General features: G+C 44.0%; 1 protein-coding gene across 13 annotated transcripts in view; it reads right to left on the reverse strand.

Moving 5' to 3' along the window:
- The window catches only part of RBM47 (RNA binding motif protein 47), a 206833-nt gene that overhangs the window by 93990 nt on the left and 87820 nt on the right, over positions 1-25023 (reverse strand). The gene's annotated exons all lie outside the window — the stretch shown is intronic.

The raw sequence follows: 25023 nt of genomic DNA on the forward strand, positions 1-25023 counted from the left end.
TAAAAAATGATCCAGGCACGGTGGCATGCGCCTGTGGTCCAAGCTACTTGGGAGGCTGAGGTAGGAGGATTGCTTGGGCCGGGACTCCTCACTGTAGTTGAGGCTACAGTGAGCCAAGATCACACCACTGTACTCTGCCCTGGGTAACAGAGTGAGATCTTGTCCTTAAAAAAAATAAAAAATAAAAATCACTTGCATGTATTTTCTGCCAACCTCTGACCAGAACCAGTTCAACTCTGTTTTTCTCCTTCAATCTTTTTTTTTTTTTTTTGAGATGGAGTTTCACTCTTGTTGCCCAGGCTGGAGTGCAATGGAACGATCTCGGCTCACTGCAATCTCTGCCTCCCGGGTTCAAGCGAATCTCCTGCCTCAGCCTCCAGAGTAGCTGGGATTACAGGTGTGCACCACCACACCCGGCTAATTTTGTATTTTTAGTAGAGACGGGGTTTCTGCATGTTGGTCAGGCTGGTCTCGAACTCCCAACCTCAGGTGATCTGCCCACCTCGGCCTCCCAAAGTGCTGAGATTACAGGTGTGAGCCACCACACCCAGCATCCTTCAATCCTTTATCTTGGTCTCCTCACCCTCCTCTCCCACTTCCCTCTACCCTACCCTCCTTTTTTTTTTTTTTTTTTTTTTTTTTTTGAGACGGAGTCTCGCTATTGTTGCCCAGGCTGGAGTATAGTGGCTCAATCTTGGCTCACTGCAACCTCCATCTCCCAGGTTCAAGCAATTCTCCTGCCTAAGCCTCCCAAGTAGATGGGACAACAGGTGCCCGCCACCATGCCCAGCTAATTTTTGTATTTTTAGTAGAGACGGGGTTTCACCATGTTGGCCAGGATGGTCTCGATCTCTTGACTTCATGATCCACCTGCCTTGGCCTCCCAAAGTGCTGGGATTACAGGCATAAGCCACCGTGCCCAGCCCACCCTACCCTCTTATCCCTAATTAAGATAATCTCTACTGCTCACTTTGAAATCTACTGATGAACTCTATTTCATATTGAAGCCCTCCTTTGACCATAAAATCCAACCAAAAAATATGGCTTCTCCCACTTTGGGTAAGCCTTTTATGTTCTTTTTTTTCTGTGATCACAAATTTGTTATTTGACTTTAAACCCTGTAGGTTGTATTAGAATTCCCCGTGTTCTATACGGCACTTGGCACATAAAAGTCTCATGCTGCTCAGAGACTAAATTATGTGTCCCTGAGAAAGGATTGTGCCTTCTGTGCAATAGAAATGTTTTATAATAGCATTTTCCACCTCCAGCCATGTGATTCTAAGTGGAGTTTTTTCTCTATTGGTTTTGGTATGCCAGCATGCAGGTATACCCCTAGAATTTTCAACTGCAGAGCTGCAATAGGGCAGAATAATGTGTCTCTGGGGAGTGCTGCTCTATCGCCCCAGGCCTATTCTAAAGCATCTTTCAGCTGTAGGGGCCCATGTCTAGCCTGAATATCTTTGAGGCTAGTATATATTTGGCCTGCAGAATAGTTTCAGCTTCTGAAAGGGGTTTTGAGCTCCCTTGGACACTAGGAAATAGCAGAGGAGAAAGGAGAGGTAGAGATTTAATCTGGAGCTTCTAAATCTTCTGGAATCTTCCAAGGGTTTAGGAATGCCCATGAATCATACTCAGACCCCTTTAGAGGACTTCAAAGAGTACCATGAATGTGACCTCAGAAACTGCTCATCACCTAGCCAACCTCAACAGATGTGTAAGAAAGGGTCCAGGGGCTCTTGGTGCTTTCCCAAACTGCCCAAGGAAGGAGGGGCTGCAATAGGAGAGGGGAGATCAATCTACGCTGTCCGGTGCTGCCTATCATGGGGACATCAACCGCTAGACCAGCAGTTCTCAAAGTGAGGTCCCTGGAATGCTGAGAGGCTCCACGGTTCTTAATAATACTAACATATTTCCCTTTTACACGGCATTGACACTGACTAGTGATAAAAAGGCAATGGTGGCTAAAACTTCTAGCCGTGTGAGAGGCAGTGCCACCAAAGTATACTAGTAATTGTGGCATTTTTTTGCCACCAGGCATTTGAAGTTGTTCTACCTTTTTTTAAAGCCAATTTTCCTTAAGAATGTATTTGATAACACAGTATTAATTTTATTTTATTTTTTATTTCTTTTTAAAATTTTTTAAATTTTTTAATTTTAATTTTTTTGTTGCTGTTGTTTGAGACAGAGTCTGCTTGTTGCCCAGGCTGGAGTGCAGTGGCACAATCTGGGCTCACTGAAACCTCCACTTCCTGGGTTCAAGTGATTCTCCTGCCTCAGCCTCCCAAGTAGCTGGGATTACAGGCACCTGCCACCACATCCAGCTAATTTTTGTATTTTTAGTAGAGATGGGGTTTCACCATGTTGGCCAGGCTGGTCTTGAACTCCTGACCTCAGGTGATCCACCTGCCTCAGACTCCCAAAGTGCTGGGATTACAGGCATGAGCCACCACATCCAGCCTATTTATTTTATTAAGTCTCAATTCAAGTAGATGTTTTAAAAATATTCTGTGCGATGAAATAGAAAGTATGATAAAGCACTTCTACTGTATACCAAATTACGATTGCTGTCTCAAGGAAAAAATCACTTGAGAGTCACAGGCTACACTACTTGATAAAACAAACTATGATTATTTAGACTTGAATATTTGGCAGACCTTTTCTAGAAAATGAATGAAGTGACCCTGGCACTTCAAAGAACACAACAGACAGTATTGATTTCCAATGATCAAATTCAAGCTTTCAAGCAAAAGTTAAATATGGGGGAACCTGGCTAACTCTGGGTGTACTGCCTATGAGTTAGCTCTGCTGTGCAAGGAGAAGAAAAATAATTTTAAAAAATACAAAAAAAGGAAGAAAAAATTTGGGGGCAACCTGCATTTATCACCACAAGCTTGACTGCTTGCCAGTGATTAAAGGCTTTTCTCATGAGATCAGCTACGACATTAACAAATGTGGATTTTTAAAAATACATACTGAAATGTTTCAATATTTGGAAGATCTTCACAATTCAGTGAACCAATATTTTCCAAATAACCAACCATGATGTTACAGAATCATGCATGGGTAAGCAGTCCATTCAAAGTTCAAGATGGGCCAACCAATTTTAATGTAACAGAGCATGAAAATTTCCTTTTTACGGTTTCAGATTCTGCACGCAACCAACCTTTAAGAAACTACCTCTTGGCTGGGCGCGGTGGCTCACGCCTGTATTCCTAGAGCTTTGGGAGGCCAAGGCTGGCAGATCACCTGAGGTCAGGAGTTCGAGGCCAGCCTTTCCAACATGGTGAAGCCCTGTTTCTACTAAAAATACAAAAATTAGCCCGGCGTGGTGGCAGGCGCCTGTAATCCCAGATACTCGGGAGGCTGAGGCAGGAGAATCTCTTGAACCTGGGAGGCAGAGGGTGCGGTGAACTGAGATTGTGCCACTGCATTCCAGCCTGGGTGACAGAGCAAGACTCCATCTCAAACAAAACAAAATAAAATAAAACAAAAACTACCTCTTGTAGAGTTTGGGTTTAGTATCAAAGAAGAATGTTCACAATAATCCAAAAATTCTACTATAATATTCCTCCCTTTTCCAATTGCATATCTTTGTGAGGTTGAATTTTCTTTCCCTATAGAACTTCAGTGAAAATGACATACCTCAATAGATTGAAGCAGAAGCAAATATGAGCATACAGCTGACTTCTATCAAGCCAATCATCAAAGAGATTTGAAAAAATATAAACGACATGATCTTCTCTTTATCTACTTTTTTTGGAAATATAATTATTTTTCATGAAAACATTTTCATAAAAAATGAGCTTACTATTATTCTTGTTAAAGGAAATTAATATTTTTCTTAATTTTAATTTCTAATGCAGTAAATATCAATATATAGAACCCAAATAAAAGCACTTTAAAAGCACTTTGCGTTTCTCAAAAATCTTTTTTTTTTTTTTTTTTTTTTTACACAGAGTCTCACTCACCCAGGCTGGGGTGCAGTGGTATGATCTCGGCTCACTGCAACCTCTGCCTCCCGGGTTCAAGCGATTCTTATGCCTCAGCCTCCCAAGTAGCTTGGATTATAGGCATGCGCCACTATGCCTGGCTAATTTTTGATATTTTAAGTAGAGACAGTGTTTCACCATGTTGGCCAGGCTGGTCTTGAACTCCTGACCTCAAGTGACCCACCCGCCTCAGCCTCCCAAAGTGCTGGGATTATAGGAGTGAGCCACCACACCTGGCTAATGATTTTTAAGAACATAAAAACAGGGCTAGGCACAGTGGCTCATGCCTGTAATCCCAGCCCTCCTGGCTTGGGCTCAGGAGTTCAAGATCAGCCATGGTAGGCCGGGCGTGGTGGCTCACGCCTATAATCCCAGCACTTTGGGAGGCCAAGATGGGCAGATAGCCTGAAGTTAGTAGTTGGAGACCAGCCCGGCCAACATGGTGAAACCCTGTCTCTACCAAAAATACAAAAATTAGCTGGGCGTGGTGGCAGGCACCTGTAATCCTAGCTACTCGGGAGGCTGAGGCAGGAGAATTGCTTGAACCCAGGAGGCAGAGGTTGCAGTGAGCTGAGATCACGCCATTGCACTCCAGCCTGGGCGCCAAGAGCAAAACTCCATCTAGGAAAAAAAAAAAATCAGCCAGGGTGACGTGGTGAAACCTTGTCTCTACAAAAAATACCAAAAATTAGTCAGGCATAGTGGCATGCACCTGTGGTCCCAGCTACTTTGGAAGCTGAGGTGGGAGGATTACCTGAGCCTGGGAGGTTGAAGCGGCAGTGAGCAGTAATCGCGCCACTGCACTCCAGCTTAGGTGACAGAGTGAGCCCTGTCTCAAAAAAAAAAAAAAAAAGGAAAAGAAAAGGAAAGGAAAACAGGGTTGTCTGATTTCGCAAATAAAACTTCAGGGTGCCCAATTAAACTTGAATTTCAGATAAGAAATGAATATTTTCATATATGTTCCATACAATGTTTGGGAAATACTTGTACTAAAAAATTATTTACTGTTTATCTGAAGTTACAGCCAATTGAGTGCCCTGTATCTTATCTGTCTGTGAAGATGTTCAGAGTCCCCAAAATTTGAGAAACACTGCACTCGGCTATGTCCCTCCCACATGTGCTAAAACACTAATACAAACATTTATTAAGCACCTGCTGTGTACTAGACACAGTGCTAAATTCTCGACATATACAACCTCCTGCCAAATCTCATGTGGCAAGTACTCTCATGATCCCTATTTTCTCATACAAATGAGGAAACGGAAACCCAAAGAAGTCAAGTGAAGCTAATTATTGGTGGAAAGCAAGACTGGAACCCACCAGACTCCAAAATCTCAGCTTGTACCTATTAGGCTTACACTGAACCCTGAATAAATGAGATTTCTAAAGATGGTTGGCTTTTCTGCATATTTTCATCTCACATTTTAGCACATCCATTTCTGTTGCTCATCTTCTCTCTGTTTCACAGCTGTGTGTTCTGCTATCACAGCAACCGTGAAAACCAAGGCTGGAAGTGCCGTGTGTGTCAAGGAATTCTAACCAGAACTGGAATTGGCATTCGGACTCAGAAAAGGATTTTCTCATGGATGCTTTCCTAGGCATGACAACAGCATAGTTCCGGGCTGGGAATTCTAGAATGCAGCAATGGTGCACAGACACCGCTCAGCTCACTGCAGCCTTGACCTCCTGGGCTCAAGCAATCCTCCTGCTTCAGCCTCCTGAGTAGCTAGGACTACAGGCGCACGTCACCACGCTCGGCTAATGCTCATTACTATGAATGAAAAGCCACTGGGAGCCCGGTACTGCGCTAGAATCTTCTTTGAGAATAAGTTGGGAATTTATCCAAATGAATCTGTACCAACCAAAACAAATGCAAACGTTGTAAGCAAGCCAAGGTCCTGTTTTTCACATGATCCTGATCCAGGCCACTGGATATATTTAATGAGCTCAGGCTTGATAGTAAACAAAATAGGGAAAGTAAAATATTTTTATGATCCAGTATGGGGGTAAGGCTATGAATTTCACTGTGTTACATGATTTGCAAATACAAAAATGAATCTGCTTGCACCCAACTAGGGGACCTCCCCTAGTTACCGCTTGCTATAATGAAATGTAGAAAGTGATAAACATGGCCAGGCATGATGGCTCAGGTCTGTAATCCCAGCACTTTGGGAGGCCAAGGTGCACAGATTGCTTGAGGCCAGGAGTTTGAAACCAGCCTGGCCAACATGGCGAAACCCTGTCTCTACTAAAAATAAAAAAATTAGCCAGCTATTTTATTAGTACAAAATATGACTATTAGCACACCTGTAGTCCCAGCTACTTGGGAAGCTGAGGCACGAGAATCGCTTGAACCCAGGAGGCAGGGTTGCAGATCACAGAGTGAGACTGTCACAAACAAAGTGATAAACATAAAAAAAGAGATGCTGGTCTTTCATATTGGCCAGATTTCTTTAACAAAAAGATTCACCTTTCAAACAATTTTTGTTTTGTAAATCTGGATTTTTATTAAGGTGAGGCACACTGGATTATTCTAAAGGCAGTTGTGTATACAGAAGCCAGGGGCGAAAGAACTTCGAAAATAGCCTAGAGGAAAGAATGGGACAAAGAGAGGAAGGGGAAAAAAAGGATAAATAGGGGAAAAAAATGCAAAAACTGGAGTTTTTTGGTAACTAAGAAGAGGTGCATTTTAAAAGCCAAGGCTTGGTAAAAACCTAGGGAATAGGCTTAAGTAGAAAGGAGATTTGGGAAGCTCCAGGGCCCTTGGACACCTGGCAGTGAGCATCAGAAAGAAAAGTAAGAGTTCTTAAGAAAAACCAATCAACTTTGCATTTGCCCTGGGGCTGCCTGGCAGTGCTGCTATCAGAATTCAGATACTGGCCCAGCCCTGGTCTAGGGCCTAAAGTTTGGCTCTTGCCTCTTCATTTCAGTCCCTTTAGCTGCCCATCCAATCTAGATCCCCAGAGTGCTCAAAGGAGAGGCAACAAGAAGAAAAAGAAAAAGAAGGACAAACTGAAATGCAAGCATGGACCTTAGATGACGATTCTCACAGCTCTCCCCCTTCATGGGACCTTCAGAATTCATTCTTGTGAAAGCTGTAAGTCAAGGAGGACACAGCCAGAAACCGTGACTCATCAAATTCCCAAAGCCAAGACCAGAACACACAGACTCTGGATCCAAGGACTCGCTTTCTGCTTTCAGAACACGGGATCCTGCCTACTTTGTAGTATTTCAATACAAAGCTGATCAAGCCGAGGGTCCCCATCTACTCCCCGCCAGCCTGGCTGCCCTTCCCTGTCTTCAGAGTTTTCTAAACCATAGAGAAGATAGAGTTTAATTCCATGGTGTTTGAGTCACAGGACCTTAGAACACTTCAGAAAACGACTGGCCTTAAAAAATGGTTGGGTCTGTACAGGAAAGTCACTGAGTACAGGGGATGGCAAACATTTCTGTCATGGACTAGGTAAATACTATAGGCTTTGCAAGCCATGTGTTTTCTGTTACATATTATTCTTTCATTTGTTTCTTTTTGTTTTTTGTTTTCGGGGTTTTTGTTTTTTGTTTTTGAGACAGGATCTCCCTCTGTCACCCAGGCTGGAGTACAGTGGTGCCATAACAGCTCACTGCAGCCTCAACCTCCCTGGCTCCAGGGATCCTCCTGCTTCGGCCTCCTGAGTAGACTGCAGGTGTGCTTCACTACACTTGGCTAATTTTTTTATTTTATGTAGAGACAGGGTCTCTCACTGTGCTGCCCAGTTTGGTTCTTTTTTTTTTTTTTTTTTTGCAACCTTTTAAAAATGTAAAAACCATTAGCTAGAGGGCCATACATAAACAGACAACAGACCACAGTTTACTGATGCCTGACTTAGAGCAATGGAAAAGGGTTGGCAGCATTGACTGGTGACTGCTGCATGTAGTGAGACTAAAGATAGTACAAAACCTCACCAGGTTTGACGAAGGCAACTACCTCTCCATCTGACTTGCCCAAGTCAGCTATAGCTGTGGCAGAGAATTTAATCCGGAAATGCTAGGCTTATATCTTTGAAAAATTAGATAAATGAAGTTGTTGGTTTTTTGTTTGTTTTATTTTATTTTATTTTTTTGAGACAGTCTCACTCTCTCTTGCCCAGGCAGCCACCCTGCAGTGTCGTGGTGTGATCTTGGCTCACTGCAACCTCCACCTCCTGGGTTCAAGCAATCCTCCCACCTCAGCCTCCCAAGTAGCTGGGACTACAGGCGTATGCCACCACACCTGGCTAATTTTTTTTTTTTTTTTTTTAAGACGGAATCTAGCTCTGTTGCTCAGGCTGGAGTGCAGTGGTGTGATCTCGGCTCACTGCAACCTCTGCCTCCCAGATTCAAGTGATCCTCCTGCCTCAGCCTGCCAAGTAGCTGAGATCACACCTGGCAATTTTTTTTTTTTTTTTTTTTTTTTTGTATTTTTTAGTAGAGACAGGGTTTCACCATGTTGGCCAGGCTGGTCTTGAACTCCTGACCTCAGGTCATCCACCCACCTTGGACTCCCAAAATGCTGGGGTTACAGGCATGAGACACTGCGCCCGGACTAACTTTTGTATTTTTAGTAAAGACAGGGTTTCACCATGTTGGCCAGGCTGGTCTCGAACTCCTGGCCTCAACTGGTAATGCCCGCCTCAGCCTCCCAGGACAAATGAAGTTTAAAATAAGCTAGAATATTTTTTAACCTGCTAGTTTTCATTGTGTCTGTGTGTGTGTTTGGGGGGTGGGGGGGTGTACGTTTTTATTTAAAAGTGAATACTCCATATGTACCACAAAATTCCAAACCTGGAAGAATCTTCCAATATAGTCCAGTCTACAACTGTTTACCCTTGAGGAAACTGACCTGCTTCAGTTAAATGAGATATTCTAAGTCACATGTTAGTTTGCAGAAGAGAAGGGGCCAGAAACTTGTTTTCGTATTTCAAAATTCATACACTTTACTTTAATGGTGCACTGCCCATTAAGTACTAAAAAATCAATTCAACAAATACTTACGAAGTATTTCTTATATATCTAGCACTGGTTAGGTGCACTAAGGTTACAAAATAAATGTAAGCGAAGATTACTGCCCATAGAAATGTTTTGGGCCAGGTGTGGTGGCTCACGCCTGTAATCCCAGCACTTTGGGAGGCCAAGGCAGGCAGATCACAAGGTCAAGAGATCAAGACCATCCTGGCCAAAATGGTGAAACCCCATCTCTACTAAAAATACAAAAATTAGTTGGGCGTGGTGGCACGCCTGTAGTCCCAGCTACTTGGGAGGCTGAGGCAGGAGAATCCCTTGAAACCAGGAGGCTGAGGTTGCAGTGAGCTGAGATCGTGCCACTGTACTGCAGCCTGGCGACAGAGTGAGGCTTTTTAAAAACAACAACAACAACAACAAAAAACCCTTTTGGTCTCTCACTGAGAAAACAAGGCACACACACTAAGCAAATATATTCTTCCTTGCATTGTCATATAACTACATATCTAAAATGGGAGCCACCGTAATCCTAGCACTTGGGAGACCTGAGGTCAGGAGTTCAAGACCAGCCTGGCCAATATGGTGAAAACCCATCTCTACTAAAAATACAAACCCTAGACAGGCATGGCGGCACGCACCTGTAATCCCAGCTACTCGGGAGGCAAAGGCAGGAGAATTGCTTGAACCTGGGAGGTGGAGGTTGCAGTGAGCCGAGATCGTGCCACTGCACTCCAACCTGGATGACAGAGTAAGTAAGACCCTGTTTCAAAAAGAAAAAAACAAAAACAAAAATTAGCTGGGCATGGTGGCATGCACCTGTGGCCACAGCTACTTAGGAGGCTAAGGCAGGAGAATTGCTTGAACCCGGGAGGCGGAGATTGCAGTGAGCCAAGATCACACTGCTGCACTCTAGCCTGGGTGACAGAGGGAGACTCTGTCTCAAAAATAAATAATAAAGAAAGAAATAATAAAACAGGGACATCTCGTATAACTCTGTAATGGTGGAAAGTTTCTGTATCTTTGCTGTTATCATCAGGATAGTAGACAGTAGCCACCTATGTCTATTAAGCACTTGAAATGTGCCACTGGCTACCATATTAAAAATTTTTAATTTTACAGATGTTCCTTGACTTACAATGGGCTACTTTCCATTAACCCCATCATAAGTAAAAAATATCATAAGTCAAAAATGTGGCTGGGCGAGGTGGCTCACGCCTGTAATCCCAACACTTTGGGGAGGCCAAGGTGGGCAGATCACTTGAGGTCAGGAGTTCGAGACCAGATGGGCCAACCATGGCCAACATGGTGAAACCCTGTCTCTACTAAAAATAAAAATTAGCTGGGCATGGTAGCGCATGCCTGTAATCCCAGCTACTCAGGAGGCTGAGGCAGGAGAATTACTTGAACCTGGGAGGCAGAAGCTGCAGTGAGCCAAGATCGTGCCACTGCACTCCAGCCTGTCTGACAGAAGGAGACTCTGTCACAAAAAAAAAAAAAAAAAAAAAAAGGCATCTAAGGTGGGGCATGGTGGCTCACACCTGTAATCCCAGCATTTTGGGAGGCTGAGGTGGGCAGATCACCTGAAGAGCTCGATACAAGTCTGGCCAACATGGCAAAACCCTCTCTCTACTAAAAATACAAAAATTAGCCAGGTGTGGTGGCACACACCTGTAATCCCAGCTACTTGGGAGGCTGAAACAGGAGAATTGCCTGAACCCGGAAGGCAGAGGTTGCAGTGAGCCGAGATTGCGCCACTGCACTCCAGCCTGGGCAACAAAGCGAGACTCCATCTAAAAAATAATAAACAAATAAATAAATGAATGAAAATTAAAACAAAAGTAAATAAACTTCACGATGGATTTTAAGGATCTTAGATCTTTTTTTTTTTTTTTTTTTTTTTTTTTTTGAGATGGAGTCTCACTCTATCACCCAGGCTGGATTACAGTGGTGTGATCTCGGCTCACTGCAACCTCCGCTTCCCGGGTTCAAGCGATTCTCCTGGCTCAGCCTCCCGATGAGCTGGGATTACAGGCATGTGCCACCACACCTGGTTAATTTTTGCATTTTTAGTAGAGACGGGGTTTCACCATGTTGGCCAGGCTAGTCTGGAACTCCCGACCTCAGGTGATCCGCCCACCTCGGCCTCTCAAAGTGCTGGGATTATAGGTGTGAGCCACCATGCCTGGACGATCATGAAGTTTAAAAATTCTAGGTGGAGCATCTTCTGTACTTAATTTTAATTAAATTATTATTATTTTTCTTCTTCTTTTTTTCGAGATGGAGTCTTGTTCTGTTGCCCAGGCTGTAGTGCAGTGGTACAATCTTAGCTCACTGCAACCTCCACCTCCCGGTTTCAAGCAATTCTCCTGTCTCACCTCCTAAGTAGCTGGGACTACAGGCACACGCCATCGCACCCAGCTAATTTTTGTATTTTTAGTAGAGATAGGGTTTCACTATATTGGCCAGGCTGGTCTTGAACTCCTGACCTTGTGATCCACCCGTCTCGGCCTCCCAAAGTGCTGGGATTACAGGCGTGAACCACCGCGTCCAGCCCTATTTTTCTTCTTTTTAATCTGAATTTAAATAGCCATGTGTGGCTAGGGACTTCCGTACTGGACATCACAGGTCTAAAATAATTATTATAATCTGGATGAAAAATATGTCACATTCATTCTGTCACTTTTCCTTCTTTTGCCTATGGCAAAAACCACTATAATCACAGGACTCTTTTTCCTTTGAACATGGGCAGGCTTTCAGAATTCTCCATGCAAGGCGAGGCACGGTGGCTCACACCTGCCACCCTAGCACCTTGGGAGGCTAAAGTGGGAGGATCCTTGGAGCCCAGGAGTTGGGGACCAGCTTGGGCAACATAGTGAGACCTGTTTCTACAAAAAGCAAACAAAATTAGCTGGGCATGGGGGTGCATGCGTGTAGTCCCAGCTACTCAGAAATTGAGGCAGGAGGACTGTTTGAGCCCTGGAGGTAGAAGCTACAGTGAGCCATGATCGCGGCAGTGCGCTCCAGCCTGGGTGACAGAGTAAGACTCTGGAATAAATAAATAAAATAGAATTCTCTATGCAACCATTGTCAATGGCATGGACTTGGTTTACATAAAACGAAACCTGTTTGCCATTCCCGATGCAGATTAAAAAAGGTGACAAAGGTGACCTGGAGAAGGAAGGAGTTGAGGTGAGCTTCAGATGAGATCGGGAGTGATCAGGGTGGTCTGGCCATAGACTAGCTGAGCTTCAAAGGATAACATCTGGAGAGATAAAGAGGAAAGGACAAAGAGTATGGGGTTCTCCGTATAGAGGAGAGTAGCTGCGAAGGAGCTGAATGGAGCTCCCCTGGTCCTAGGACAAGGAGGATGCTGGCCTGCCAAGCAGAGAGGGTTGGGTTGGGTGTGGTTGGAGATAAGGGGATAGGCGGAAGGGTGGGTCTGGGTTATGACTTTGAAATTCCAGGACACCCTGAGGGTTTCAGCAGGAGCCTGGAGAACACATTTTAGAAAGGCAACTCTGATAGCTAGGCACAGATAGGTTGTACAATGGACATGCGCTCAGATACCAGGGTGAAGGCTATGCCAGTAATGATGTGTGTTTTTCCTTTAGGAAAATAAAACTTGTTTATTATGTAAAATGTATAAATCTCAGAAAAGCAGATATAAAAAAATTAAAATCAGATGTCTACCAACCACAGATGACATTTTGATGTGGTTTCTTACAGTTTTTTTCCTCCTTCTCTGGCTAGTGCAGTAATTTAGGAATTAACATTATGACTTGAACTAGGAAGATGGTAGTGCGAATGAAGAGGAAAGGCCGTGAAAGATATCGTTAAGTGAGGCAGGGGGGTGAGGACAAAAGAGAATTAGCTTCCAAAGACAGGAGTTCTAGACCTGGGTATTCTGTGGGGCCTGAACTCCCAGCCTTGGTTTTGCCATACATCAATCTCTCTCTTTTTTTTCATCTTTTTTTTTTTTTTTTTTGAGATGGAGTCTTGCTCTGTCACCCAGGCTGGAGTGCAGTGGCGCAGTCTCAGTTCACTGCAACCTCTACCTCCTGGGTTCAAGAGATTCTCCTGCCTCAGCCTCTCAAGTAGCTGGGACTACAAGTGGGAGCCACCATGCCTGGCTAATTTTTTGTATTTTTAGTAGAGACGGGGTTTCACTGTGTTAGCCAGGATGGTCTCGATCTCCTGACCTCGTGATCCACCTTCCTCAGCCTCCCAAAATGCTGGGATTACAGGCGTGAGTCACCACGCCCGGCATTTTTTTTTTTTTTTTTTTTTTTTTTGAGATGGAGTCTTGCTCTGTCACCAGGTTGGAGTGCAGTGGCACGATCTCGGCTCATTACAACCTCCACCTCCTGGGTTCAAGTGATTCCCCTGCCTCAGCCTCCCGAGTAGCTGGGACTACAGGCATGTGCCACCACACCCAGCTAATTTTTTGTATTTTAGTAGAGACAGGGTTTCACCATGTTGGCCAGGATGGTCTTGATCTCCTGACCTCATGATCCACCCGCCTTGGCCTCCCAAAGTGCTGGGATTACAGGCGTGAGCCACCATGCCTGGCCTTTTTAAAAAATATATTATTCTTTTTCCTTTTTTTTTTCTTTTTAAATATTTTTTTTTCATTTTTTTTTTTTTTTTTGAGACGCCTGGCCCATACGTCAATGTTTTAACCACTTCTTATTGGAGTCTAATTAAAGGTCAGATGAGATTTTTGAGACCCCCTTCAACTAACGTACAGATATGTCTGTGTATATTTAAAGTGAACATCACATATAAATAGAAGTAGTTATCATAACACCACACAAGATCCCTTGATCTCTAGGCTATACCAGTAGCTTATAGCCTCTTGCAATCTGCAAAATTTTAGGGGTAGAGTAATTAAACTTTCTATTCTGAGCAGTGTTACAAAGAGGATCTGTAGCTGTAGTTCACGGGACAGGATATGAATGGGGCAGTGTAAACAGAGAATTCACTTTCAGACAGGACTCCACCAAGCAGTAATAGCTTCTTCCTAGGAGCCAAAAGGTTTTCAAAGCCCAATACATCTTTGAAGACTATAAGAAAAACAATAGTAAAAACAGCTGCTAGGGAATACAGATTATGCTCTCTGAGGCCAGATGCAGTAGCTTACACCTGCAATCCCAGCACTCTGGGAGACCAAGGTGGGCGGTTCACCTGAAGTCAGGAGTTCAAGACCAGCCTGGCCAACATGGTGAAACCCCATCTCTACTAAAAATCCAAAAATTAGCTGGGTGTGGTGGTGCATGCCTGTAGTCTCAGCTACTTGGGAGGCTGAGGCAGGAGAGTCGCTTGAACTCGGGAGGCAGAAGTTGCAGTGAGCTGAGACCGCACCACTGCACTCCAGCCTGGGAAACAGAGCAAGACTCTGTCTCAAAAGAAAAAAAAAAAAAAAAGAAGAAGAAGGAAAAAAAAAAGCTCTCAGGTAGGAAAGAGCAATACAAAGACATTCACCAGGCCAATAAGCAAAAGTTTACACCAGAGGTTATCTATACGTTTTTAAAAAATACTGATTCCTGGGCTCCCCTTCAGACCAATTAAATCAGAGTCTCAGTAAGTGTTGCCTGTGAATTGATTTGTCTTATTTTGTTTTATTTTTTGAGACTGGATCTCAGTCTGTCACCCAGGCTAGAGTGCAGTGGCAAAAACATGGCTCACTATAGCCTCGACCTCCCGGGCTCAAATGATCCTTGCATCCTAGACCCTTGCCACTCCCTCTCCCCAGTAGCTGGGACTACAGGTGCGTGCCACCATGCCCGGTTAATTCTTTTTTTTTTTTTTGAGATGGAGTTTTACTATTATTGCCCAGGCTGGAGTGCAACGGTGTGATCTTGGCTCACCACAACCTCTACCTTCCAGGTTAAAGCGATTCTCCTGCCTCAGCCTCCCGAGTGGCTGGGATTACAGGCATGCACCACCACGCCCAGCTAATTCTGTATTTTTAGTAGAGATGCGGTTTCCCCGTGTTGGTCAGGCTGGTCTCAAACTCCCAACCTCAGGTGATCCACCTGCCTCGGCCTCCCCAAAGTGCTGGGATTACAGGCATGAGCCACCATGCCTGGCGCCTGGCTAATTTTTTTTAATTAATTTTTTTTTTAGAGATGGGGTCTCACTATGTTGCCCAAGCTGGTCTTGAGCTGAAGTGATTCTTCCACCTCAGCCACCCACAGTGCTGGGATTACAGGTCTGAGCCACCATGCCTAGCCTGGTAATTTTTTAAAATTCACAACATGATTGAAACTTGAAACACAAGAAGATGCCCTGGAGAAAAAACAGTTCAAGGGACAGCAGAGCAGCTGGGATCCACACTGTGCCCTTAGCCACCTGGGTTAAGGGTTACAGCAACTTCCTTAGTGATGTGGGAACTAGAGGCCAAAATAGAACCCACCAATACATTTTATAATTGCATATTACACTCCGTATAGTTAAAATTTCAGGGTGTAGATTCCATGATTTTCAATACATCCTTTGGTCATTTTCACTGAACTGTGAGTTAGCGAACTCCTGGGGACCTGGTCAGAATGTCGATGGACATACCTTTTTCTGAGAATCCCTTGGCCCTCTAAGGAGCTGGTAGTTAAAAAATGGAAACTCGGCCGGGTGCGGTGGCTCACGCCTGTAATCCCAGCACTTTGGGAGGCCGAGGCAGGCAGATCACGAGGTCAGCAGATAAAGACCATCCTGGCTAACACGGTGAAACCCCATCTCTACTAAAAATACAAAAAAATTAGCCAGGCATGGTGGCGGGCGCCTGTAGTCTCAGCTACTCTGGAGGCTGAGGCAGGAGAATGGCGTGAACCCGGGAGGCGGAGCTTGCAGTGAGCCGAGATCGCGCCACTGCACTCCAGCCTGGGCGATGGAGCAAGACTCCGTCTCAGAAAAAAAAAAAAAAAAAAAAAAAAAAAATGCAAACTCGCCTCAGACTGACGTAGGTATGTGAGCCAGCTCTGCCATGCATGCACTGTATGACCTTGTGTGAGTTCCCTGTTGTCTTTTAAGTCTGTTTTCTTATTGACAAAATAGGAATCCTAGCCCCTTCTTTAGAGATTATGGAAGAGATCAAATGAGGCTATACAAGTAAAACTGATAATACAAGTAAAAGACTTCCTTATGCCTGGCATATAGTGAACCCTCAGTAAATGTAAATCATCATTATTTTCTTAAGACCTCTAGGGTTCCTTATAACTCCAATATTTTAAGATTCCAAGAATCACTGATTACACAGGTATAGATGAACAAAAATCAGTGGGTACTGACATGCCTAGATTGAAAGGCCTGGTTTGTGTTCAGCACCTTTTCATACCAGCCTGGTATGGTATTTCTTTTTTTTTTTTTTTTTTTTTTTTTTTTGAGACGGAGTCTTGCTCTGTCACCCTGGCTGGAGTGCAGTGGTTCATACCAGCTCACTGCAACCTCCGCCTCCCGGGTTCAAGCGATTCTCCTGCCTCAGCCTCCTGAGTAGCCGGGATTACAGGCGCCCACCACCACATCTGGCTAATTTTTGTATTTTGTTTTTTTCGTTTTTGTTTTTGTATTTTTCAGACGGAGTCTAGCCCTGTCGCCCAGGCTGGAGTGCAGTGGCGAGATCTTGGCTCACTGCAACCTCCACCTCCCGGGGCAAGCGATTCTCCTGCCTCAGTCTACCGAGTAGCTGGGATTACCGGCACCTGCCACCACCCCCAGCTACTTTTTGTATTTTGAGTAGAGACTGGGTTTCACCATGTTGGCCAGGTTGGTCTTGAACTCCTGACCTTATGATCCGCCCACCTTGACCTCTCAAAGTGCTGGGATTACAGGCATGAGCCACCACGCCTGGCCTCGTATTTTTTTTTTTTTCCCCTCATAGAGATGGGGTTTCACCATGTTGGCCAGGCTGGTCTCAAACTCCTGACCTCAGGTGATCCACCCGCCTTGGCCTCCCAGAGTGCTGGGATTACAGGCGTGAGCCACTGCGCCCAGCCGTATTTCAATGCCCACTTCATTCTTTGCTTGAGGTGTCACTTGTATTTTGCTGACCTTGTTCTTAGTTTCAAATAACTCATTTATTTTGCAGACATAGAAATTTTGTCATTCTTTATGAAAGCAATGCGGCTGTTCTACTGCTACTTCTTGGCAGGCAATACCTGCATAGAAACCAATGAGCATGGCTGAAGTGAATGTCAGACATTCTATTTCTGTCTGCCCACGGTGCTGCAACCACTGACACACTTGGGGCAACCTGCTTTACCCAAAGTGCAGCCCGGGATGAGGCCCCACCTCAGCAGAACTTTGATGCATGTCTAATGACTGGCTTGGAGACCTTGTTCTTGGAAACTACAGGGCTGACATTTAAGTATCACCCATGAAATTTGCCTCAAGGTTCAACGCTGACATTAGCTACCAATTTCGGCTTCATAACCTTGGAGTATTCTCTTTGCTTTCTAGAGCATTAAATACCATCCTACAAAGCATAAAGCCATTATTGACCTGTTATTCTGCCAAAAGACACATACACTTTGTTGATGTCCACAATTTTCTTTTTCTTCCTCTATGGTAGGTCCAGACCTCTTCCGTTTAGGTAGACAGGCCTCCTTTTGTAGGCAATTGTCTGCTTCCCTGCCATGTTATTGGTTGAGTCATGGCTCATATTCACCTCTCTGCCTTTGCAGTTTTTGGTGTGTGTGTGTGTGTGTGTGTGTGTGTGTGTGTGTTTTGTTTTTTTTATTGTTGTTGTTGACAGAGTCTCGCTCTGTCATCCAGGCTAGAAAGCAGTGGCACGATCTCAGCTCACTATAACTTCTGCCTCCCAGGTTCAAGCAATTCTCCTGCCTCAGCCTCCTTAGTAGCTGGGATTACAGACACCTGCCACCACGCCAGGCTAAGTTTTTGTATTTTTAGTAGAGATGAGGGGTTTCACCATGTTGGCCAGGCTGGTCTCAAACTCCTGATCTCAAATGATCTGCGCCCAGCCTGCCTTTTCAGTTTTGAAAATAGGTTATCTTGTTTGGCAAATAGCAAGACATCAGAGAGCACACAGACAAAGTAACTAACCACTAGATCTATGAAACTTTTGCCCACATGAATGAACTAATTTTATTTTATGTTATTTATTTATTTTTGAGACAGGGTCTCACTCTGTTGCCCAGGCTGGAGTGCAGTGGCATAATCATGGCTCACTGCAGCCTTGACCTCATAGGCTCAAGCAATCGTCCCACCTCAGCCTCACAAGTAGCTGGGGCTACAGGGATGCACCACCATGCCCAGCTATTTTTTTTTTCTTAAGATAGCATCTCTCTCTGTCTCCAAGACTGGAGTGTGGTGCCTCCATCTCAGCTCACTGCAGCCTTGACTGAGCCTCCGGGTCAGGAGATCCTCCTGAGTAGCTGGGACTACAGGTGCAAGCCGCCACTTCTGGCTAATTTTTGTAGAGATAGGGTTTCACCATTGGCCAGGCTGGTCTTGAACCCCTGGGTTCAAGCAATCTGCCTGCCTCAGCCTCCCAAAGTGCTGGGATTACAGGCGTGAGCCACCATACCTGGCCTAATTTTTAAATTTTTTGTAGAGACACGATCTCACTGTGTTGCCCAGGCTGACGAACTGATTTTAAAAGGGCAAATCATTAAGTTTGGAATTAGCCTTAAACTCACTGCTCTTACACTCTACCAAAAACCATTTTTCCACATATCTGTTTGGGTCCAGAAAGCAGATCTCAGCAACATCTTAGCTTTTACAGGAAGGCTTTGTGATGAAGTCACTGGTTGTCTGTATTCACAATGGGCTAAATGTAAATTCGGCCCAATTACTCTGACAAGTCTTTTTTTTCCTTCTTCTTTTTTTTTTTTAGATGCGATGTCACTGTTTTGCCCAGACTAGAGTGCAGTGGCACAATCACAAATCACAGCTCACTGCAGCCTTGAACTCCTGGACTCAAGTGGTCCTCATGCCTCAGCCTCCCAAGTAGCTAGGACTACAGGCGTGTGCCACCATGCCCAGCTACATCAAGTCTTGGAAAGTTCTTCAGTCTGCATCATAGTGGTAATTATACATTTATGTTTATAAACAGCAAAGGACTTCAGGGTTACTTTTGCGTAAGTTTTCAATACCAGCAGGCTCCATACCTAAATTAACACTGACGTCAAATTTGATCAGAGATCAGGCAGAAGGAAAGAAAAGGGAGAGGTCCAGACAAGAGGGTAGTGAATATACTCCCTGGCAAATCTGGATACAGATGAGAAAAGGGATCCAGTAACTTCTACTGCATTTTCAAATATACCATTACATATGTGAGGTAGGATGCTCTTTTATTGGTATTGTGTTTTTTTTTTTTTTTGAGACAGAGTCTTGCTCTGTCGCCAGGCTGGAGTACAGTGGCACGATCTCAGCTCACTGCAACCTCCGCCTCCCGGCTTCAAGCGATTCTCCTGTCCCAGCCTCCCAAGTAGCTGGGACTAGAGGCGCACGTCTCCACGGCCAGCTAATTTTTGTATTTTTAGTAGAAACAGGGTTTCGCTACGTTGGCCAGGATGGTCTCGATCTTTTGACCTTGTGATCTGCCCGCCTTGGCCTCCCAAAGTGCTGGGATTATAAGTGTAAGCCATGGCGCCCAGCCTTTTTTGTTTTTTGTTTGTTTGTTTGTTTGTTTGTTTGTTTTTTTGAGACGGAGTCTTGCTCTGTTGTCCAGGCTGGAGTGCAGTGGCACCATTTTGGTTCACTGCAGCCTCTGCCTCCTGGGTTCAAGTGATTCTCCTGCCTCAGCCCAAGTAGCTGAGATTACAGATGTGCACCACAACACCCAGCTAATTTTTTTGTATTTTTAATAGAGACAGGGTTTCACCATGTTGGCCAGTCAGTTTCGAACTCCTGACCTCAAAAGATCTGCCTGCCTTGGCCTCCCAAAGTGCTGAGATTACAGATGTGAGCCACTGTGCCCAGCCATGTTTCTTATTAACTAAATGTTTAAATGCTCATTCTTAAACTCTGCTGGGGCCAGGATAGTGTCTGATTTATCTTTGTATCCCTCACACACTTGTTCCAGTATCTTTTATATGATGGTCCTATGTAGATTTAATTTAAATCAAATTAAATTATAGGCCACTTTCCCCTTCTTTGTAGTAAAAAGCTACATTGTACAAAATAAACAGTACCAAGTAATGTGTAATGGAAAAAAAAATCTCTTCCATTTTCAAGTGAAGAAGCAGAAAACTCGTTTTTAGAAGCTGCCTTTTGGGATTGCCTTGAGCAGCCTGGGGTCATTTTGTGACAGTTCCCTACCAGTGGTTGGCCAAGGAAAAGTCAATGTGTTTTAGCTCAGTTGTTTGACCTTTGGGTGTATTTGCTCTTTAGTAAGCATCCCTCATATGGACCACATGAGTTTTACCTGAAGTCTTAATTGGGTTAGAGTCTGCCTTTTTGAAACAACATGATGAGGAGGCCATTTTCCAAAAGGTGTATCTTCTAAGCCAGGCACGGTGACTCGTGCCTGTAATCCCAGCACTTTGGGAGGCCGAGGCAGGTGGATCACCTGAGGTCAGGAGATCGAGACCAGCCTGGCCAACATGGTGAAACACGTCTCTACTATAAATACAAAAATTAGCCAGGCATGGTGGCGGGTGCCTATAATCCCAGCTACTCGGGAGGCTGAGGCAGGAGAATCACTTGAACCTGAGAGGCAGAGGTTGCAGTCAACCGAGATTGTGCCACTGCACTCCAGCCTGGGCGACAGAGCAAGACTCTGTCTCAAAAAAAAAAAAAAAAAAAAAGATATATCTTCTAGTAATTATTAGGTTATTAGGATAGGGATTTTAGGAAAATCTATTTCTAAGAGATCTGTGATTTCACTAAATGAGCTACAATTCCAAAATATGAAGAGCCATTTACCAAAGAAACAATGTCTTCACCAGGCCACGTTTTCCTCCTTTTCAAATGCAACTTGCATTTTCAACTTGTGAGTTAAATAATATCTACCTCTTAATTTATTAACTTACTTGGAATGAAAATCTAGGCTATGATTAGTAGGAAAGGGTAAGGACTCCAAATGTTTTACTATTTTTATTTTACTTAAAGTTCCCATCAGGAGCCCTGTGGTATTTCCTCCTCTAATGTTTCCTACAGATCGCCACCATCTAACTTCAGGTGCCATGTTGATCAAGGAAAATATGCTTGCTGTGGCTTGAGAAAAATCAAGGCCCCAATCTAAACACTTTACATGGTATGTCTCAAAACATCACTATGTACCTCATGAGTATGTACAATTATTATTTGTCAATGAAATAAAATAAAATTTAAAAAAGAAATTAACCAAAAGAGAATATAAGAAGGATGTTAAAATTCTTTGTTAAAAATAAACAGGCTGGGCACGGTGGCTCACCCCTGTAATCCCAGCACTTTGGGAGGCCGAGGTGGGAGGATCACCTGAGGTCAGGAGTTCAAGACCAGCCTGACCAACATGGAGAAACCCCGTCTCTACTAAAAATACAAAATTAGCCAGGCATGGTGGCGCATGCCTGTAATCCCAGCTACTCAAGAGGCTGAGGCAGGAGAATTGCTTGAAGTCAGGAGGCGGAGGCTGCAGTGAGTCAAGATCACGCCATTGACTCCAGCCTAGGTAACAGGAGTGAAACTCTGTCTCAAATAATAATAATAATAATAATAATAATAATAAATGAGGAATAATGGGGAAAAAACCCTACTATTTTTTTTCCTTATAGAACTATATAGGTTTTTTTCTCCTTCAGTTGGGTTTTTAAATTTATATATTTTATTTATTTATTTATTTATTTGGTTTTTTTAATCAGCTAACTTTAAGATTCATTATTTACATTTTGCCAGGAATTTTTCCGTATAACCTAAATGTCAAACTTATTGATATAAATCATATATAATATCCTCATTCTGTTCTTTGTATTGTGAAATAAGCTCTATATAAGGTCATAAAACAAATAAACATCTCAAAGAAAGTCAGGAAATGACCTGGACTTTTTTTGAATCAAGCCAGGCACAGTGGGTCACACTTGCAATCCCAGCACTACGGGAGGCTACGACAAGCGGATCGCTTGAGCCCAGAAGTTCAAGACCAGCCTGGGAAACATGGCGAGACCTCATCTCTATAAAAAATTAAAAATTAGCTGGGCCCAGCTACTCACGAGGCTGAGGAGGGAGAATTGCTTGAGCCCAGGAGTTCGAGGCTGCAGTGAGCCCTGATTGCACCACTGCATTCCAGCCTAGGTGACAGAGCAAGATTCTCTCAAAAAAAAAAAAAAAAAATCGCATCAAATTTACTCATAACTAAGAAATCAGCAAGCTTGAGAAGGCCAGTTCCATGGAATTAGGGTTCCTTTTGTGTATACATGAACATGTGTAAATTTCTGCATCTGTCAGTTCAGTAACTGGCCAAAGGGCCCCAGCTCAGCAGTACTCTTGATAGAAAATGTCAACACAGCTGGGTGTGGTGGCTCACGCCTGTAATCCCAGCACTTTGGGCGGCAGAGGTGGGTGGATTCCCTGAGGTCAGGAGTTCGAGACCAGCCTGGCCAACATGGTGAAAACCCCATCTTTACTAAAAATACAACAAATTATCCGGTGTGGTGGCGCATGCCTATAATCCCAGCTAGTCGGGAGGCTGAGGCACGAGAATTGTTTGAACCTGGGAGGCGGAGGTTGCAATGAGCCGAGATGGCACCACTGCACTCCAACTTGGGCAACAAGAGCAAAACTCTGTCTCAAAAAAAAAAAGAAAAAGAAAAAGAAAATGTCAACACAGAGCACTAAGGTTTGAAACCTGAGAATCTCACACGTTCAAAGCACAAGTAGAGTCAAGTAGCTGGTTCAAGTAGCTGTCTCTGTTCATTCTATTTAAAGCATTATTTTTTAAATCCTGCCTTTGGTGGGAGAATCGTACACATACATTGACTATGTCGATGATCACCTTTCCTGGATGCCATCAAGGATGCAGAGACAAAGAAATGTGGACACATTGTCTGTGAAAACCACCTCTTACTAGAAGCTGATTACCTTCCTTGGGGAGGTAGGTGAGGTAAATTAAGAACATAGATTTGGGGAGAATTCAAAGGATTAGCAGGGGAGCAATACTTGGGCTCTAACTCTAGGGAATAATGCTGATACACAAGGTAAGATTTCTGTCTGAACCACAAAAACAAAAAAATCTGATCATCAGTCTGAAATCAATCTCTTTAAGAGGTTTTAAAGATTCCTCCAGAAATTTGACTAAGTTTTCATTTTACAAGAGACACCTGTTCTCTGAAGCCTCTCCCTCTCCCTTTTCCTTTCCCCCCATAGCTCATGCTATTCCTTGACCCCAACACTCTCTCCATACTGGGCCCCTGCAAAGGCTGTTTAATGTAGCCACTGCCGCCTGTCTCCAATCCCCCTCTGCCTATCCTCCAGGTCTCAGTTAGAATGCCATTCAAACTCCAAGCAACCTTCCCAATAGTCACCTCCTGACCCAGATTATGTTAGGTCCTCTTGTTTTTATTTATTTATTTTTTCGAGATAGGGTCTTGCTCTGTTGCCCTGGCTAGACTGCAGTGACGCAATCTTGGCTCACTGTAGCCTCAACCTCCCAGGCCTAAGCAATTCTCTCACTGCAGCCTCCCAAGTAGCTGGGACCATGGGTGCGTGCCAGCATACCCAGCTAATTTTTTATTTTCCAGTAGAGAATGGGATGACAATTTTTAAATTTTTGTAGAGACAGGTCTCATTATGTTGCCCAGGTTGGTCTTGAACTCCTGAGCTCAAGTGATCCTCTCACCCTGGCCTCCCTATGTGCTGGGATTGCAGGCGTGAGCCACTCTGGCTAGCTTAGGTTTTCTTGTTTTAGACTCTTAACTCCTTACAGTTCTTCATCAGCCCACTCATTACGCTGTTAATGTATTATTTAATATCTTCTGTGACTACTAAAGTAGCCCTGTGGGGACAGCAATCCTTTCTGTCCTAATTACTTCTTAATTATGCTACATCTAGCACAGAGCCTAGCACAGAGCCTGGCACATAGCAGGTGCTCAAAAAATGTTTGTTAATGGATTTACTTGTATCCCTACAGATCACGTACTATCACCTATAGGGTCTCATAACATGGAGGTTTTGCAAATGTTAAAGTCTGTCTCAATCAGGCAAATGTGGCTTAGGGAATCATGCCCATTCTGTGGCATTAACTCTCAAGATGCTATTTTTCTGCACACTTAACATGAACATGGATTTGGACTCTGCTTTCACGGATAAATGAACGAGTCATTCTGGGACATAGCATGGGGCGTTTTCATTGCAAACTCCTATCCGCTGATTGCAGGAGGGGAACCTTGGGTAAGTATCTGATTCTGGGATCTTATGTCTGGAAGGCTGCTTCATTATCTCACATGGGCTGTTCTGAGTGCCAGAGCCCACTATTTACAAGGTCCTTGGGGTGCTCATCTTAAGACTATCATATGAAGTCACCAAAAAAAAAAGTTTTTCTTTCAGTATTAGAAAACTAAATTCTGGCTGGGTGCGGTGGCTCATGCCTATAATCCCAGCACTTTGGGAGGCTGAGGTGGGCAGATCACTTGAGGTCAGGAGTTTGAGACCAGCCTGGCCAACATGGTGAAACCCCGTCTCTACTAAAAGTACAAAATTAGCTGGCATGGTGGCGCATGCCTGTAGTCAGTCCCAGCTACTCGGGAGGCTGAGGCAGGAGAATCACATAAACCCAGGAGCAGAGGTTGCAGTGAGCCGAGATCGTGCCACTGCACTCCAGCCTGGGTGATAATGTGACTTCGTTTCAAAAACAAAAACAAAAAAGGAAACCTAAATTCTTTCTTTGGTAAGCACAGACTTCTTACTAATCAGCTACTCATCAGACTATGCATTTCTTACCCTTAAAAATTCAACCCTCTAAAAAGAAAAAAAAAAAAACATTTGTATTGTGTGAAAAATAGAAGGTAGGGAATACTTAATGCTGGTCATTTGGGGATTATCAGAGAAATGCTGTATTTCACCAGACCTGTTTGCATAAGGTGCACCGAATTTCAGACACGTTAAATTGTATGTGTGAAGG

The sequence above is a fragment of the Pan paniscus genome, chromosome 3 (genome assembly GCF_029289425.2).
Source record: "Pan paniscus chromosome 3, NHGRI_mPanPan1-v2.0_pri, whole genome shotgun sequence".
Classification (NCBI taxonomy): Eukaryota; Metazoa; Chordata; class Mammalia; order Primates; family Hominidae; genus Pan; species Pan paniscus.